General features: G+C 41.2%; 1 protein-coding gene and 1 pseudogene across 1 annotated transcript in view; one reads left to right on the top strand and one right to left on the bottom strand.

Moving 5' to 3' along the window:
• Positions 1–18345, top strand: part of gnao1a (guanine nucleotide binding protein (G protein), alpha activating activity polypeptide O, a) — a 128507-nt gene that overhangs the window by 55269 nt on the left and 54893 nt on the right. The gene's annotated exons all lie outside the window — the stretch shown is intronic.
• LOC133502823 (5S ribosomal RNA) lies at positions 7677–7795 on the bottom strand (annotated as a pseudogene).

The raw sequence follows: 18345 nt of genomic DNA, 5'->3' as shown, positions 1-18345 counted from the left end.
ATAAACTAAGACAAAACTAAATTGTGGTGGCACAGAAACGCTGTGACAACGATAGCTCTACACTACACTATTTTAGATTCCTACTGTCAGTGAATGCAACTCACTAGATCAGGGCAACAACGAACTGGCACATGCCAGTGACTAAAACTCCAACTTAAATACCTGTCTAATTACAGTCCCAATGTGAAACAGCTGTGAGCGGTGACAGGTGTCACCGCCCAGAGCAGTGGGGTGGCCACGCCCCTCTTGGCAGTGGCCAAGTCTTGCTCATGAGATGCACTATGTCAGACTACTGCAATAAAACCTTGTATTCCAATACCACCGCATCTCACTCTTTTTATGGTCCTCTGGCTTTATCTTGTCAACTGAAATGCGACCGAATGCACTCGCCAGCGTTGGGAGGACAACACGACTGGATCGTGCTGACTGTATTATGGGAAGAAAATCGGAAATAAAACATTTTGGTGGTCATCGCTGCTCACAAAAGAAGAGTACTCTGTAAGGCTGACTTGAGGTACATTTACATACTTATAATACAATATGGACAGCATTGTAAAGCATCTGCTTAGATCGTTGGTCTCTGTTCTCAGGATCAGGGTTCAAATACCAGTCCTGCCTATGTGGAGTTTGCATGTTCTCCCTGTTCCTGCGTGGGTTTTCTCCGGGCATTCCAGTTTCCTCCATCATCCCAAAAACATGCATTAATTGGAGACTCTACATTGCCTCCAGGTGTGATTGTGAGCATGACTGTTGTCTGTCTTCATGTGCCCTGCAATTGTCTGGGAACCAGTTCAGGGTGTACGATTTGTCTCTTGTGCATTGTGTTTTTCTTAAAACCGTGTCTGATGATTTTTGGGGCAAAAATGTACTTCTCCTCTGTGTTCAAGGTTGCAAGGTAAAATGTGTGGGTGTCCCTCTGATTGGCCAGAAGAGTTTCTTTCATCATTTGAGACTGTATTTGCTTTGTGTGACTTGACAGTACAAATATAATCAGACTTCATTTGGAATATTCAAAAGATTTTGCCAGGAAATGTAAGCTCAAGAGCACAAAAAGAAATCACACATCACCCTCCTGATCTCCGCCATGTGCCGCTCCCCCGCCACTCTACATGTGAGGTTATCTCTCAATTTAGTCAAAGTGTTTCATAGCTATTGATCTATAGGACTCTTTACCTAAATCATTAAGTATATTCTATAGGTTGTATTATTACAATGTGCTGTTATGTCATAATGACTTTTTCATAATGACAAATACAACAAAATTCTTTTTTGTTTTGTTTTGTTCATTTTTAATTGGAATTCCCTTTAAATGACACCTAAAACAACAACATGCATGCATGAATGAAGTGGTATTTTTGCCAGGGTTGTATGTACTTTACCTCAGGGATCAAGTCCTCGGGTGCTGAGGGACTGAATGCAAGCCGTCATCTCTTGAGAGAGACATATGAAATCATTTCCCTCTAGCGTGATGTGATAGAATTATGGCAAACCAAGACAGAACTGAGCGAAGATGAGGGACAATGGTAGATTGAGTCCTCACTGTCTAGCATATTGATGCTCCTAAAATATTTTCGTCTTGAGAAAGGACCTGCACTTGGTGCTTATTTTCTGTAGTCTGTGCAAATAATTAAGACAAGTTATTATATACTTTACTTGAAATACTATATACTGTAGCCTCACACCAGGGTACACCAGCACAAATCTGAAACAGGAGCTATAGTGTAGACCTCCACCAAGTTCCACCCATCCATCAAGCTTCAAGCCCACCTATGCTCACTTGGATAGACGGTGAGTTGTTGTTGATCCCACCTGACAATTGGTGAGAGAGAAAGTACACCTTCTACTGGTCCCCTCTGCCAATTTAAGTATTCTAATTTGGATCAGAATCGGCATTTGTCGATGTGACTCACAGACAGAAATATCTATTTTTCCTCCTGTCAAAGCAAAGCTTGACACCAGATATCATCCACTTGCCGTCTGGAAGCTCACATATACAAGTGTTCCAAATAATGTCACCCAAATCATAGCTGTCCCCATTCTGACCTCAACTAAATCAGTGTTGCATGTATTTCTCTGGTAATAGCACAGGAAACTGTAGCCATTTTTTTAATTATACCTTTCTTACTTTAGACACTAATCTAATTACAGCATATTTGCGTAGCTGCTTGGCAGTTTGTGCTATGATAGAAAATTGTGCTTTGAACTTTATGTAGCCTTTATGTGGCATACATGCAGTTGCTGGCAAAAGTCTTGGGACACAACATTTAAAGGTATCCTTCCATCACTGGCTTTTGATTTAATTTTAATATTGTTTTTGGTTTACATGATAATTTAGGATGGAAATGTCACGTATGATTAGGAGCTAGACCCAAAAGCAGACATAGGCAGATGTAATATGATGAACAGTTTAGTTAAGAGCAGTTATGGAGGTGTTCTGGGATGTGTTGGCAGGCGTTGGCATGGACAGGTGGCAGGCAGTGAAGAGGACAAGCGGCTCGCTTGATGGCAGGAATGACGTGGCTCAGGAACACTGGGGAACACTGGGAATGAGGAGACACAATGGTTAGCAAGAGAACAAGGAATATAGTTGCTTACGTGAAGTAAATGGCCCGCGGTAAATACTCAAAGTAACTTAATACTTTGGCAAGGACTTCTGGAAGCAGGCAGGCTAATATACACCAGTGGCGACAAGGTGGATTGGAAACCGGTGCCGCAAACAGAGAAGGGAGGGGGAGAGAAAAAGGACTCAGAAGAGTTCTCCAGGCCCCAATAATGAAACAGCAGGGCATTGCATGAGTGAATGCATGAATGAATGAATGCCATTTATCGTCATCATACGAAATGAAATTGGAGAGTCTGTTTTGTGTCAGTGCATACATAAAACAAAAATAAATAAAAATTACAATAAAAATAAATATCATATGTAAATACAAGGCACCACGGTGGAGCAGCTGGAAACGCCGCCTGTGGAGTTTACATCTTCTTCCCGTGCCTGTGTGGGTTTTCTCCGGGCACTCCGGTTTCCACCAACATCACAAAACATGCAACATTAATTGGAGAGTCTAAATTGCATCTTGGTGTGATTATGAGTGTGACTGTTTTTCTCTATGTGCCCTGCGGCTGTCAACCAGTTCAGGGTGTACCCCGCCTCCTGCCCATTGATAGCTGGGATAAGCTCCAGCCCTCCCGCGACCTTTGTGAGGATAAGCAGCTAAGAACATGTATGCATGGATGTAAATACAAATATGTATATATGAATGTGTAGACCATATTGCTCAAGCTATTGAAATCAGTGTGCCTTTGCATCAATAGCTCAGCTAGAGGAAAGATGACAGTTCAGTTTGGTGATGGCTCTCGAAAAAAATTTTCGTTAGTCCGTTGGTCCTTACTTTTGGGCATCTGTATCGCCTTCAAGATAGCAGGATCTCAAACAGTTGATAAACGGGGTGTGTAGTGTCCCTAATAATGTTCTGAGTCTACCACGGAAGGGGGGGATAGCCAACGAAGTGTGCTGCTCTGATTGTCCTCTGAAGCCTTGCTCTGTCTGCCTCAATGCAGCTCTCGTACCAAATGGAGACACAGTATGTGAGCAGGCTCTCAATAAATGAGCGGTTGAAGCCCGGGCAGAACTTTGTGTCCAAGTTGTTTTTTTTGTGAGGTCTCTCATCAAGTGGAGATGCTGTTGAACCTTCCTGATGACTGCTAAGATGTTGTTTTTCCTGGAGAGGCCTCACAGATCAGGGCTCCCAGGAACCTCAAAGTGCAGACTTTCTCCACACGCTCGCCATGGATAAAGAGCCTGAAGTCCACATTGACCTACTTTGTTTTTATAGTGTTCAGTGCAAGATTGTTGTCTGTGCACCAGAATCTGAACTTCTGGACCTCTTCTCTATAGGGTGCCTCATTTAACTTTGAAATCAGACAGAATACTGTGGTGTTGGTGGCACGGTGGCGCAGGTGTGCCCCACCTGTGTGGAGTTTGCATGTTCTCCCCGTGCCTGCATGGGTTTCCTCTGGGCACTCTGGTTTCCTTCGACATTCCAAAAACACGCAACATGAACTGGACACTCTAAATTGCCCCTTGGTGTGATTGTGAGTGCGACTGTTGCCCTGCAATTGGCTGGCAACTCGTTCAGGGTGTACCCCGCCCTGGGATAGGCTCCAGAACTCCCGCGACCCTTGTAAGGATATGCGGCAAAGAAAATGGATGGATACTGTAGTGTTGTCAGCGAATTAGACTATGTTATTTTTGTGGACTGGGCAGCAGTTGAAGGTGTGGAGACAGTACAGGAGGGGACTTGACACACAACCCTCTGGTGAGCTGGTGCCCAGTGTATGGGTGAGGAAAAGTGGGAGCCAATTCTCATAGTCTTTGGTCTGTAGGTCAAGAAGTCCTTTAACCAGTGCATGTGAGGAAATGCCCAGAATGTTCTTTCTCAAGCCATTCTTGTTGGTCTTTTCCGCCTGGCATTTCAGGTAGCCGGATTTCTAATTTTCTCAAAATGAGCTTTGCTATAAATGCAGCATTCACCTTCCTCAATTTGAATGTGTAAGACAGCTTTGCTCTGATTGGTCTATATCGAGGCACCTGTTGAATAGCAACGTCGCTTCCTTCAATACCTAGTTCAGACTGGCTTCCCTTGCAAGTGTTTGTTCACGACAGTTATTTATACACACTAAATGCACATTTGCTTAATTTGTAGCCAAGGCAACACCCATCCCCTTTGGCTGCTCGAAGCACTCTCTCGCCGGACGCGAGCGTGCTGACGATCCGCTGAAAAGGAACGAGCTGGTAGAAGCATATCAATGCGGTAAAAATGAAGCGAACGTGTGTTTAATGTGTACAAATAATTGTGAACTACAATTCATGGATGTTCTCCCTTTGCCTGCATGGATTTTCTCTGGGCACTCCGGTTTCCTCCCACATCCCAAAAACATACATTAATTGGAGACTCTAAATTGCCCCTAGGTGTGACTGTGAGTGCAACTGTTGTCTGTGCTCTGACATTGACTTGCAACCAGTTCAGGGTGTACCCTGTCTCCTGCCCGGTGAAAGCTGGGATCGGCTCCAGGTCTCCCGTGACCCTCGTGAGGATAAGCGGCTCAGAAAATAGATGGATGGATTTCACAATGTGGGGGATTTCAAATCCACTCATTTTGCAAGCCTTACTCTGTTTATTTCCTTTTGCATTTAATTGACAAAAAGCATAGAAGCCAAATTTAAACCATGTCACAGACTTATTTTGACCTATGTTATGCATAAAAGGGAAAAAAAATGATTCTAATGGAAGGGGACCTTTAATTAAATGATCAATCAGGGATTGGGCTATTTGTATTCATTCTAAATTAATATTAATTCTTCACCTAAGCAATCATTTGTTGACTTTTCTACAAAATAAAATTTGGGGGAAGCCGTTTTCCTTTCTTGTCCACCAGTGCACTAACAGAACAAGGTCCACCAGATGTTTTAGTGTGAAAGAACATGAGAGTCTTGGCTTTAGCCTCACTGAACACTTTTGTAATGATTGTGTACGCTTCCTGTATTTTTGGTTATTTTCTCCGTAGAGTGCACAGTATACACTTCACTAAGGCTGAGGTCTGTTCATTGCCCTCCTGTAAAAGTAGCTTGAGCAGCTGCTCAGCTTGAGCCACATGCCCCACAAAGTTGTCATTGCTACTGACCTACCCATCACAACTACAACATTAACACAACTGTAAATATCAAGATGGAGAGTGGATTTGTTGTGGCACTCACTAAGCATTAGCCCAGTTGCAATACCATTGCACGCACACAGTTTTTCACCCCCAAACTCAATACCAATGCACAGTACACAATAAAAACAATTACAGTACATCAGACTAAAAAGATAAAATAAAAACTGAGGCCCCTGTACATGTGTGTGTTGGGAGGTTACAAAAGCTTTCAAATGGCTGCATTGAATAGCACCTGGTCAGAAACGTGAACAGCTTTTGTTTAGCTCAGTCTTGGTCTTTTCTGTTTCTGTTCCCATTTCCATTTTTTCTAGTGTTCTATTTTTCCTTCCGAGTGACGTTCAAATTTCCCTCTGCACACAATCACATGGTATTTAAAGAGCAAGTAGGCAACGCATGTGTTTGCTATGTGTTTGTGTTTTGTGTTCCTGCTGTGGTCTGTAGATCTAATTATGAAGGGCATTTTATTCTATATTTGATGACTCCCTCTATTTTAGACACCAGGCAATTTGGCAGACTACAGTGGTTGATGTGTGTATGTGTGTGTGTCGGTGTTAGAGTGTGTGTTACTTGTTGGGTGTGTCCGTGTCTGTGACTGTGTGTTTTGCTTGGATATGTCTTAACGTCACTTGATGTGCTTTCTTATGAGGAATGGCGAGGGTAAAAGGGGACAGTTATAACTTGAATTGTGACTGTGTATTTTTATGTTGTGAGCTCATCACTGTGGATGGGTGCCCGTTATATATAGGAGCTCTTTGTGAAGATAAACATCTGGATTCACTCATGATTGGTTGGTGGTATGGTGGCACATCCGCCCCACAGTTCTGAGGTTGGGGGTTCAAATACAGGCTAAGGCCTTCGTGTGTGGCGTTTACAAGAAGGTTGCAAATGATTAGTTAGCAAGACACGCCCAAGCTACCAACATTGCTTCAAGGAGCGAGTTCCCATAAGGAGCTATGATTGTGATTCTGGTTTGTATTGTAAGATAAGGATAATGAATGGCTGCCAGAAAACTCCCGCTGGGAAACCGAAAACATTAGTAAAATCATCCTCACGTTATTTCCTGTATGCCAAGAAAGGAGACCAGTACAACGTAATCACAGACTCAATTACAGTGTGCGTTGAAATGACAGGGATTAATACACTTATTGAAGACATTTGACTGTAGTAGGTACTGTATGTCTGTACGTTGCAAATAAGGAAACTGAACTTAGGCCAAGAAATACCTCTTTATCCCTCCGACAGTACCACAAAGGGTTTCCGGTGTAGGAGGTGGTATTATAACATGTACAACACCCAAAAGCCTAAAAGTTAAATTCCTTGCAAAAAATGTCTACAATAATGCATCAAACGTGTGATAATTGTTTGGTGTAGGTCACCAACGTGGTGCTGGTGGGTTCTAGGCAGCTACCAAGAAACACATTATGAGCTCGCGAGCCTCTTGTAGAAATAACGCAACAGTCATTAGACATTTCCCAGCAACATTATTCCATCCATTTGTTGAGCCGCTTTTCCTCACGAGGGTCACAGGAGTGCCGGACCATATCACATCTGTCAATAGGCAGGAAGCGGGGTACACCCTGAACTGGTTGCTAGCCAATCGCACTCACAATCATACCGAGGGGCAATCTAGAGTGTCCAATTAATGTTTGCTTGTTTTTGGGATGTGGGAGGAAACCGGAGTCCCCGGAGAAAACCGACGCAGACACGGGGAGAACATGCAAACTCCACACAGGGAGGTGCTGGGATTGAACACCTCAGCACTGTGAGGCCAACACTTTCCAGCTCCGCCACCCTGCCGCGTGTGTGTGTGTCTGTGTGTGTGTGTGTGTGTGTGTGTGTGTGGTGTGTGTGTGTGTGTGTGTGTGTGTGTGTATGTATATATATATATATATATATAGGCACAGTTTTTACGCCAGATGCTTTTACTGACGCAACCCCTCTGCATTTTAGCCGGGGAGAGAAGCTTACAGCACCTGGTATTCCCAGGCGGTCTCCCATCCAAGTACTAACCAGGGCCAAACCCGCTAGGCTTCCAAGATCTGATGAGATCGGGCATTCTTAGAGTAGCATGGCCGTATATATCATCCCAGCTCGCTTCCGGCAAAAGGCGGACTACACCACTGAACTGGTCACCAGTCAGTCGCTGGGCAGATATCTACACCATCACTGAGCAGGAATAGATTTTAACCATTTTATTCCAGGCTAACTCAAAGGTGTCTTACTTTTAATAGGAGCTACAGCATCCATGACATTTTACCTTTCCTTGTTTGTGCTACAGCTGTGGTCTGCATAAATTTAGCGCTGGGCCTCTTATTTTAGTATGTTTAACTTAGACACACAGGGTTGCTGAATATTTGAGAAAATCAGTAATTTAAATTAAACAATTATATCATAATAATTTTAATTTAAAAGAACACAAATGCAAAGAACACAAATGGCTAAGTCTAATGTCAACAGATAAATTGGGAACATTCTTAGATATTACTAGGTCTAATATGTGACTTTGAAAGAGGGTTGTGGTTTTTACATCTATCTATCTATCTATCTATCTATCTATCTATCTATCTATCTATCTATCTATCTATCTATCTATCTATCTATCTATCTATCTATCTATCTATCTATCTATCTATCTATCTATCTATCTATCTATCTATCTATCTATCTATCTATCTATCTATCTATCTATCTATCTATCTATCTATCTATCTATCTATCTATCTATCTATCTATATACAATTAAGATAACATCTACAGGTATCCCTACAAAAATATCACAAAGTGAATACTATTTTGTTTGTCACTATAGCACACACTGGCATACACATTTGGCTAAAATACTGTAGAATGGAATGTCGTTGATGGCATTCTTAAGGTCTTGGCAGCATTTACTCGCTTTGTTATGTGTTCGCTAAATTACTTGACGGGTGTGTTCTGTGAATGTGTCGTGCAGAACTTTTCTTTAACCATAGTCTTAACCATAATGCTTGTGGAATCAACATCAAGTTTTACATATTCCTCATATTCAGGATGGGGGAATTACTTTTGTTACCGACGACGATGACATTATCTGACGTTTTTGGCCAAGAAATCATTTTCTGTTCTTTCTGTTCTGTTTCTTATGACAACATTAGCAGTTGGTATTGGTAATATAATGTAAGTCAAGCAGTGGGTGATCAGTGACAGCAAAGTGAGATATTTACTTACAGTGTGGCCACAGGGCTTATCTAGCTAGCTCTTCCGTTCGCTTCACCAGCAGTTGGGGTGAGTCAGTGAGCCCATCCTGTTCTTTATTCTCTTTGTTTAACTGTTAAATTGCCCACATTTTAGAAGCCATCAAACACATTGCGTGGCCTCTGTCATTTTGCTGTTGGCCAACAAAAAACTATGCATGCATTCCTTTGAGGGCCATGGCGACCATGAACCCTCTTGTAAGTTACTAAACTCCTGAGAAGGTTGCTCGGAATTGGCCCACTAGTTTGAGAGCAAGATTTTGTTTTGCAAGCCACTGAGACATAAGACTGAATCATGCTTGCTGATTCGGTGAATGACAGCATTCATCCGCTTTCTCCATCTCTCTTCCTCGTATGCCGTCCATGCACCAATTCAGTTGTTTTCTTTTTGATAAAGCATGTATAATAAACAATGTAAAAGTAAAAATGTAAAACAACATTAATGATCATATTGGTGGCAATGCACAGTATATCAAACGCCCCTATGAGACTGCATTACATTCCAACTCACATACAATGTTTTTAAACGTTTTAGTCCCTCCTAAACTGAGAAAATCTTAAAGCGGATCCTTGACTGGACTTGTCTTCACGTCTGTGTGCGTGCATGTGTGTGTGTGCGTGCATGTGTGTGTGTGTGTGTGTGCGCATGTGTGTGTGTTTGTGTTGTTGTTGTGGCATTTAAAAGTTAATCAATGCCCTCCTGACTACTGCTGCTAATTGAAGGTTAGTCGATAACCATCAGTGTGACGACATCTTTCTCTTTTACTTTTTTCTGTTCGCTCCCTTGCAGTTATTGGTGGATCTGTCATTAATTTTAAGCAGCATTATGATATTGTACCTGTGACAACACAAAAGTTTGCATAACTGACATATTTTACATGTGTACTTTTTTAACAGCCCACTTTTGCCAAGATATAATGTATCAACCATTACCTCTATCTTGAGACACACACACGTTTTAGCTCGTTACATTATTGCACTGCTTTGCGCAGTGTCGCTTACAGATTATGCAAATCTTGCAATGTTATGTTATCCCTCCATGTACGAAATTTGGGAACAAAAGTGACAGTATTGGATATTAACATGTAATGTGAATGCTGCAGTAATATGCCGACTTTATGCTCCCCCAAGTCACTCACTACCATTAAATGTTAACTGCTAGTTGTTCACAGCTGAATTAAAATGACATTCCAGAACATTTATGAATCTGAGAATTGATTTCAAACATGTCACTGTTTCCAAAATCGTTGATCTGTCAGTTTTGATCACATGGTATATTGTGTGCGTGTACGTGCGTGTGTGTGTGTGTGTGCGTGTCTGTCTGAGCACAAATGTTGTGGTTACATGGCTGCAATCATCACGATGCAGTGCAATCTCAGTGCTTTTCAGTGAACACGTGTGTCCTCATTTGTGTTGAAGAAAAAATGAAGCACTATTGGTGCTTCAGCCTGCTGTTGCCACGGTAACAGGGACACCTGGGAAAAAACGACACAGGGGAAGGATGCAATCTGAAGAGAAAATTAAATGTTAGATGCAGATGTTGGAAATATGAAAGAGGAGGGTAAATTAATATCAATGATAGATTTGTAGAATGAGTTACCCACTTTGGTTAGTTTTTTTTTTGTTGCATTTTGGTGTAAAATTCCATATATGATCCCCTTTCTATACATGACTCAGTTTCCTTCATCTTTAATTATTAATTTAATTAAATAAATAATTTAATTTAATAAATAATTTAGGCTCAAATGGGGTGTCCCCCGTGAGGGGTGTGCAGGCAGGGTGGTCTAGACAGAAAGAAGTCTTGGATAGAATACTGAACATCCATCTTTCTGTCCAATTCTTCTTCCTTCTGTGCTGCCTTTTTACATTCATGAGCTCATTTGCCCTATATACAGTATGTCCATTTTATACCAGCACCACACAGCTTCTTTTTTATATATCAGTCTAAACAGCCTCTCAAAGTCTGGATGCAGATATGTACTGTATTTTCAATTTGAGTGTATGAAGACACACGAGAAGATAGATCCACCCTGAACCTGTCGTCAACCAATCAAAGGGCACGTATAAAACAACCATTCAAACTCACTGTCACACTTATGGGCAATTTGAATACTTCAGTGAACCTAACATGAATGTTTTGGAGATTTGGTAGGAAACTGGGATATCCAGAGAAAACCCACCAAGGCACAGGGAGAACACGCAAACTCCACACAGGCAAGGCCGGAATTGAACCTGGTCTTCAGAACTGTGAGCCAGACGTGATCACCAGTCATCCACTGCTAGTGGGGAAAGTTTCATAATTGAATCACGACTCTGTACTACTACCCCCCCCTCCAAAAAAAGACAAATTGAACGGGAACAAAACAGATTGCTCCTTTTTGTTTGAGGTGTTGTCTTTGAGATAGGCTCGTGACCAGTCAAGGATGTTCCCTGTCTCTGGCCCAAAATCAGTTGGAATAGGCTCCTGCTCACCTGTGACCCTAATGGGGTCATGCAGTACAGAAAGTGGGTGGATAAATGGTTTCAGCCTTCATGGTGACATGAGTGTACAGAATATTTAGTGTACAGAAGCTTTAGGATGCAGGATGATGTTGTTTTGATTGGTTGTAAATTATCCTCAAATCCCTTTCATGTGAGAGTTGCAAAGTGCTGACTTTATTGATCAGATGGTGGAGAAAGGATTTTTTGTGTGCATGTGTGTAAAGGGACAATGACACAAACATGGGCCCCCTTAGGTCTGGACCTTTAATATAAAGCTTGTTTGAGCTGATTTTTTCCCCTTCCAATGTGCCTCTGCTTCTTGCTTTGTGACTGTTGTCCAGTTCTGAATTGGCAATCCGTCGTATCATGCAGTTGCCCGTGTGTGTGTGTGTGTGTGTGTGTGTGTGTGTGTGTGTGTGTGTGTGTGAGTGTGTGTATATATATATATATATATATATATATATATATATATATATAAAGTCATTTTGGAATAATTGAAAAAAAAAACAATTCAAACAAGAAGACCCCAGTTGATTTGCTTCAAACTTTGTGGGACAAATTCCCTGTGTGGTGTCCCATACTTGGTCAAAGAAGCTGGTTCTGATTATTTATCTTGAAAAAATGGAACCTAAAAAGAGATTCAAATTCCAATGAAATAAGATGGAACAGCAAGCATTAATGAGATAGTCACATGCTGTAGTGTTTGAATCATTTCGTTTGTTGCCGCTGTTTCAATCAAGTTTTCATTTTACCACTTCATAATGTGTATTAATCTCTCTCTCTCTCTCTCTCTCTCTCTCTCTTGCTCTCTCTGTCTCCCCCACACACCCCACCCACGCCCCCTCCTGTCTAGCCAAGGCAAACTATTGAGTGAGCAGCTGAGGAAATAATACAGAGGGCATGTAGTACAAAAAAAAGGTATATAGAGCTCACCATAACAATTATGAGTTGGACTTAGGATAATAGTAAAATGTTGTTGTTGTTGTTGTTTTTTTGGGGGGGGGACAAACATAATATTATGAGAGGCTGGTGGAAGCACAGACTGTGAGGGCTCTTATTTTGTTTGTTCCACTCCAGCCCTGCTCTCGTCCTCACGTTCAGCCCATCAATTCAAGAACCCTTTTTGTGTTGCCATGGAAGCTTAGCTCAAAATATGTCTTTGAATTGCAGCAGTATCTGAAGGCAAGGTAGTTTTGTGAGACCCATTAATACACAACGCAAATCAAAAGTGCTTCCCAGATACAGTGAACTTGTGAAAAAAACAAGAGTGAATTTAAAATAAACCCAGACAAAAGAGCAAGATAGCTGAGAATAGAAACATTAAAATGACAAACATTTAAAATCACAAGTAAACGCAACATGGTGAATTCTTGTTGATTTATGAAAAGCAGTAGTGAACGATAAAGCTATCAGGCCAAATTTAAATGTACTGGCAGTTTGAGCAGATCTCAGGTGTTCAGGAAGTTTGTTCTGCAGTCGAGGAGCACGGAAACAGAATGCTGCTTTAATTTATTTGGTTCTAGTTCTGGAAACGCTCAAAAAGGCTGCACCAGATGACCTCAAGGCTCTGGAAGTCTAACAAGGAACTTCAGTGTGCTGAATTTATTTATGTCCTAAAGCATTCCGAGCTATATAAACCAAGAATAAGATTTTGAAATCTATTCTTTGAATGATGGGAAGAAAGTGTATTTTGAGAGGTCTGAATTGGTCTAATTACTCAGTCCTAGTAACAACAGTCCAATCTACTGAAAATCAACCACATTTCCAGTGTCTTGTCTGAACAGATCTTTGATGTTTTGTTTTGTTGTTTAGGTGGTACCAAGCAGTCTTCGTAACAGCTTTTATCTGGTCTTTAAAGTTCAGGGGCTCTATTTTGGTAGACTGCGCAGTCTGCACTCGCACGTACATGGTGGCATATCCTGATTTTCATGCAAGTGCACAGTCTCGCTGGTATGTTTGTCTCTGTGGCAGAGCGGTCTTTACCAAGAGGGGCGCAGTGACGCAATAAAGGTGTGTTTTTTGGCATCTGCCTGGTTCATTTGACAATTTAGTGACTGAAAATCGATCAAAACTTGTGCCTGCTAAAACCGCATCTAACTTTTGGTGCAGCTAGTCAAACGCGATTTTAGTGAGTCTGATTGTGGCACGGTAATACATGCTGAGATCGGTGCAAAAGTGATATTTTGAAATATATGAACAGTAGACAACAAATCATCAGAATCAGTGAAAAAAAGCAGTTCACTGAAGACAATATTGTATCATCTATTATCATCACATACTTTACAAATACAGATTTTTATCATCATCGTCATATTTTTAAAATAATTTGTTTCGGCGACATTCAGGCGTATTGGGGATGGGGTGGTGGAGGGTAAAATACGGCCCGTGGGCCACATCCAGTTCATTGAGCATTTCAGTCAGTGCCTGCCAAAGATTGGTACAGAATTACCCAAATCACATCAAAATCATGACAACATTCATTTGATCTTGTCCTGTAATGAATGCCCAGTGGTTCCACCTGGTTTTCCTGTAATGACCTGTAGTTCCACCTGGTACCGGAGTAATCACAATGATACATTGACTGTTCTGTTTTTACTCTGGTACTGCTCTGAACCCTTCTTCAACCATGAGTGGCCCAAAGAAGAGAAAAGTCTACAGTGAGTTCTGAGTGTTGAATATAGATAGCTATTTATTTAATATAGCATTTAATAAGTATTCAAGTATTTAATGTAGGTGATATACATATATACTCTCAAACAAGATTTTAACAAGTTTTATGCTTCATTAAGCAGAGAAAATCTTACAAAAATTCAGAAGATAGCACAGACGATGCTGATGGAGTTTGGCTCTACATACGGTATGTGTGGGGACAGACGTTTAGTGTGATCAACTTTTTTTTCGGCTTGTCCCGTTAGGGGTCTTATCAGCGTGTCATCTCAGCTGAACGCTCATATTTGTTTGGGCGGATGCCCTTCCTGACTCAACCCCTCTTGGGGAGTGGAGGACCGAGTGAGAAAGGAACTCACGACCCCTGGTTTACCAAACCAATGCTCTAACCACTGATCTCTGGTCCCTGAGCCAAAAAGTTTGCCTACCCCTGAGTTATGAGGAGAGCAGACCAACAATGTGGGTGGGAATAGATTGCATGAAGGCAGCAGACATATTATAATTAATATGCCTGTCACCAGCTCATACTGTATTTACAGTAGTCACATTGTGTGTTGCCACATCAACCAAGAGCAATGACAATACTCCAGTCATTCACGAATTGCTGCATCCTCTTCCACATATGGAGATGCCTCATGCAAGATTATTTGTACCGCTTGAAATGGGAATGTCTGTGAACACACCTAGACCAGCTCGGACATCAGGCTTTTAAATGTGCTGGGGGTACGCCAGTCCACGTATTTAACAAAACCGAATTTCGTACTCTCCTCACAATTACACCAAATGCAGTGCTGGATTTGCACTCGTCACAAAAGTAAAGCCCCTGGATGGCGCAAATAATCAGACCAAGATTTCTTTATTGATTTTTGCCCTAAACCTTAAAAGATTTATGGCTGAAAATAATGACTTGTCTTTTGTGCATTGAGCTCAAGAAAATTCGTGCTCATTGACTCACTGAAGTAAGAGTCTAAAGTTGTGTTGTGACGCTGTTGTATGTCGTTCTTTTTGTAGATCTGGGTGTACTTGAATGTGATAAAACATGATATTCTTTGATCTGCGCTCAAAAATGTTCAGTTTGGATGTTGTACCTTACAGATATACACTGATGAACATTATGACCACTTGCACAATAAAATGAGAGGCAATAAAAAGTTAATCTAAGATTGGTCTATTTAAAAGATTAATTATAGTCAGTTTTGATTAAGTATGTAGTTACAATTTGCATTGATGTAAACTGTACTGCGAGACTGTTATCTAACTTTCTTTCTTGATTATGACAGTATTAGAAGATATGGGCTAAGATGTGAGCTTACGTATGACATCTGGCTTTTACCTCGGCTACAGTGAGCATTGTATTTTAGATGAATGAAGGCTCCAGTTCTTTTCCACCAAATTCATCCCATCATATTTTTAATTACTTAATCAAAGGGCTCTCCACAAACTGTTGGTTTTGTTGCGTGTTAACGAATTAACATTCAGGAACAATTATGAGAAAGTCACTGATGGAGTAGTGGTAGACAGACATAGTGGTACACACGCCTGACTTTGGTGGGTCGTAGTGTGGTATCCATTCCAGCTCAGTAATGTTGTCAATATGTGGCCTGCGACTGACTGGTGACCAGTTCAGGGTGTAGTCTCCCTTTTGCCCAATCTTAGCTGGGATAGGCTCCGGCACACTGGTGCCTCTTGTGAGGATGAGTGGCTTGGAAAATGGATAGTTGAGCGGATCAAATAATATCCTCGGTTCCTTTGGTTATTTGTTGCTGTGCTTTGGCTTTTACCAAACATAAGATTCCGCACATTTATAGTTTAGGCACAGCGTATGATGATTGGGTGAAGGTGTGTTAAGAGTTTGTTTTTGTTTTTTCCTGCCCGATCTGCTTAGTAAGCAGTGAGGTGGTCTGGTTTGGGGTGGAGACTCTGTTGTCAAAGAAGTGGTGGGCTTTACAGGTCATCTTGATTACACCACACACCCTAAGAGCAGTGAGCGCACACTTGAGTTTGAGATCTATCACGTTTTTAAAAATGTGGTTTTAAAGATGTGTGTAGTCCACTTCAGTTAAATCAGACAAAAACCTTGTATTTTTTTATGATGATATCAATACATTACTAGGTGTTGCAATTTTATATAATTATAAATTGGCAATTAATGCCTGTATCTTCCTGTACATGCAATTCTTACACACGAGGTTTATTACAGTCACTGCGGCTCAGCCAAAGTACGGTATAGGCAATAAATTCTGAAGTAAGCCTTTTTTTTAATCAAGATGGTGACATACACTACAGGAAACGCTGCAGGACACAGAGCAGGACACAGAGCAGGATTGAATGACTATGTTCTTTGTGAGCTCAGTTCTATATGGTGAAACTTGTATGAGTCCTGTCATGCATACGATAATATGCCTCAGTGCTCCCAGACCCTGTGTGTGGGGGGGGGGGGGTGCGTGTGTGCGTGTGCATGAATGTGTGCACTTATGCCTGCCCATAGCTGCTCCACTTTCGAAGCTGACAGTTCTCAGGGAGGTTTGAGCGAAGCAGCTTGAATAGGCTAGTAACAGGGTGAGTGGCTAAGAGACAAAGGAAAGAGTGTGTGTATGTGTGTGTTCCTAAAGCATCCAGTCAGCCAGCCTCTGACAGTATATTAGCTGCTTTCTAGACCCACTGTAATGATACTGCCCAAGGCCACGTGAAAAATAAAACCAGCTCACACACATGGAGACACAATAGATTTTTGTCATGGTAGAGTGATCGTTGGATCTAGACAAGTGTGCCATGAGAGATTATCAGGGGTCCCACGCAGTTCCGTAAAAAAGGAGGCGAGGGGCATAGGAGGTGTGGCCCTGGCTGTCCACCTAAAACCCATCCAAATGGATTGGAATCACTATAAAAGATGTAATGTCTTTAGTTAAAAGATTGTATATTTCATAAGATAAACATGTTAGTTAAAAAGTTAAATATATGTAGATTTCATGATGGTAGGTGTTAAAATGTTTTAAAATAAAAAGCGTCAGAGTGGCACCTCTTGACCTGTGAGGATCATTCAGCTTCTATGCGGACTGAGTGCTATATACGCCTGAAGAGGATCTTTGACGTATCTCCGGTGAAAATATAAGTATGGTGAACATTAAGTCTGAGAAAAACTCATAACTACGCCAAATGTGTTCGAAACGTTTGAACTTTGGGAAACTTTCATCTTTGTAAGTATTGTATGTTCACATTAGGTTGAGGTCACAATTATATTTTATTTGAAAGCGCGATGTAATCGAGCGATTGTTGATACAGCTATTGTTGTTTAGCATAAATAAGCTAGCTACCTGTACTTTGCACAATGGCACACACCACAGTGTAATGCATATTTTTCTGGATCTTTAAGTTACATTTATTAATTCCTTTACCACAAGAGACCTCCATAAAACCAAGAAAAGAATGCCTTGTGTACGGAATTTCTTTATAAGTTCGCTGGCTGTCTAGCTTCATATAGTATCATGTCGTGAGGACAGCACGAAAGCGTTTCCTTTAGTTCTTTAATTTTCTGGGTGTGTATTTGTGAGGCTTTGAAAATCAGAGTCGATAGACAGTCAACTTACTGCTAATAATCACAACTCCCTCAAGACAATAAACATTTGTTCACGTTCGTACGTGTGTAGGGCGGACACTATCAAGGTACCATAGCAACCAGGTTCAACTGCCACTTCCATGGAACACTCATACCATGTCATCACTTACCTCGCATCCAACTGGATATACTTTACCCATGATTGTTTTATATATGACTAATTTAACGCGGCTGCTTAAGTAATTCCCTGTTTGTATATTCATAGCATCATTCTATTCACCAATCTCCTCACTTTATTTTTTGACCCTGCTGCGACTGATACTGTACATCTCCACATCCCATTCCTCTTTTTGCATCGCTCGGCAAAAGCAGACTTTGTGTCACAACAGCATATTCTGCAGCCCTTGCATGGATGCATGACCCTAACCATGTATATATTTGTTACACGAAACTCTTTATTGTAACTTTGTGACTCATTACCTCCCAAAGGCTAAAAATACAAGATGAAATTCAAAATTAATATCGTGTTGCATAAAAATAAGTGTACCACCCTTATGTTTTATTTTTAACTAGACGTGAACCAAAGTTCTATAAACTTAATTTTAATTCAATGGAAGGACCATCCGGTGATGAGACACACTAAACAAAAAGGAACTTACCACCGGAGAGCATCAAAAAGCAGATAACATTGGG

Source organism: Syngnathoides biaculeatus, chromosome 6 (genome assembly GCF_019802595.1).
Source record: "Syngnathoides biaculeatus isolate LvHL_M chromosome 6, ASM1980259v1, whole genome shotgun sequence".
Lineage (NCBI taxonomy): Eukaryota > Metazoa > Chordata > Actinopteri > Syngnathiformes > Syngnathidae > Syngnathoides > Syngnathoides biaculeatus.
The sequence above is the reverse complement of the archived record's forward strand: the minus strand, read 5'-3'. Positions and strand labels throughout refer to the sequence as shown.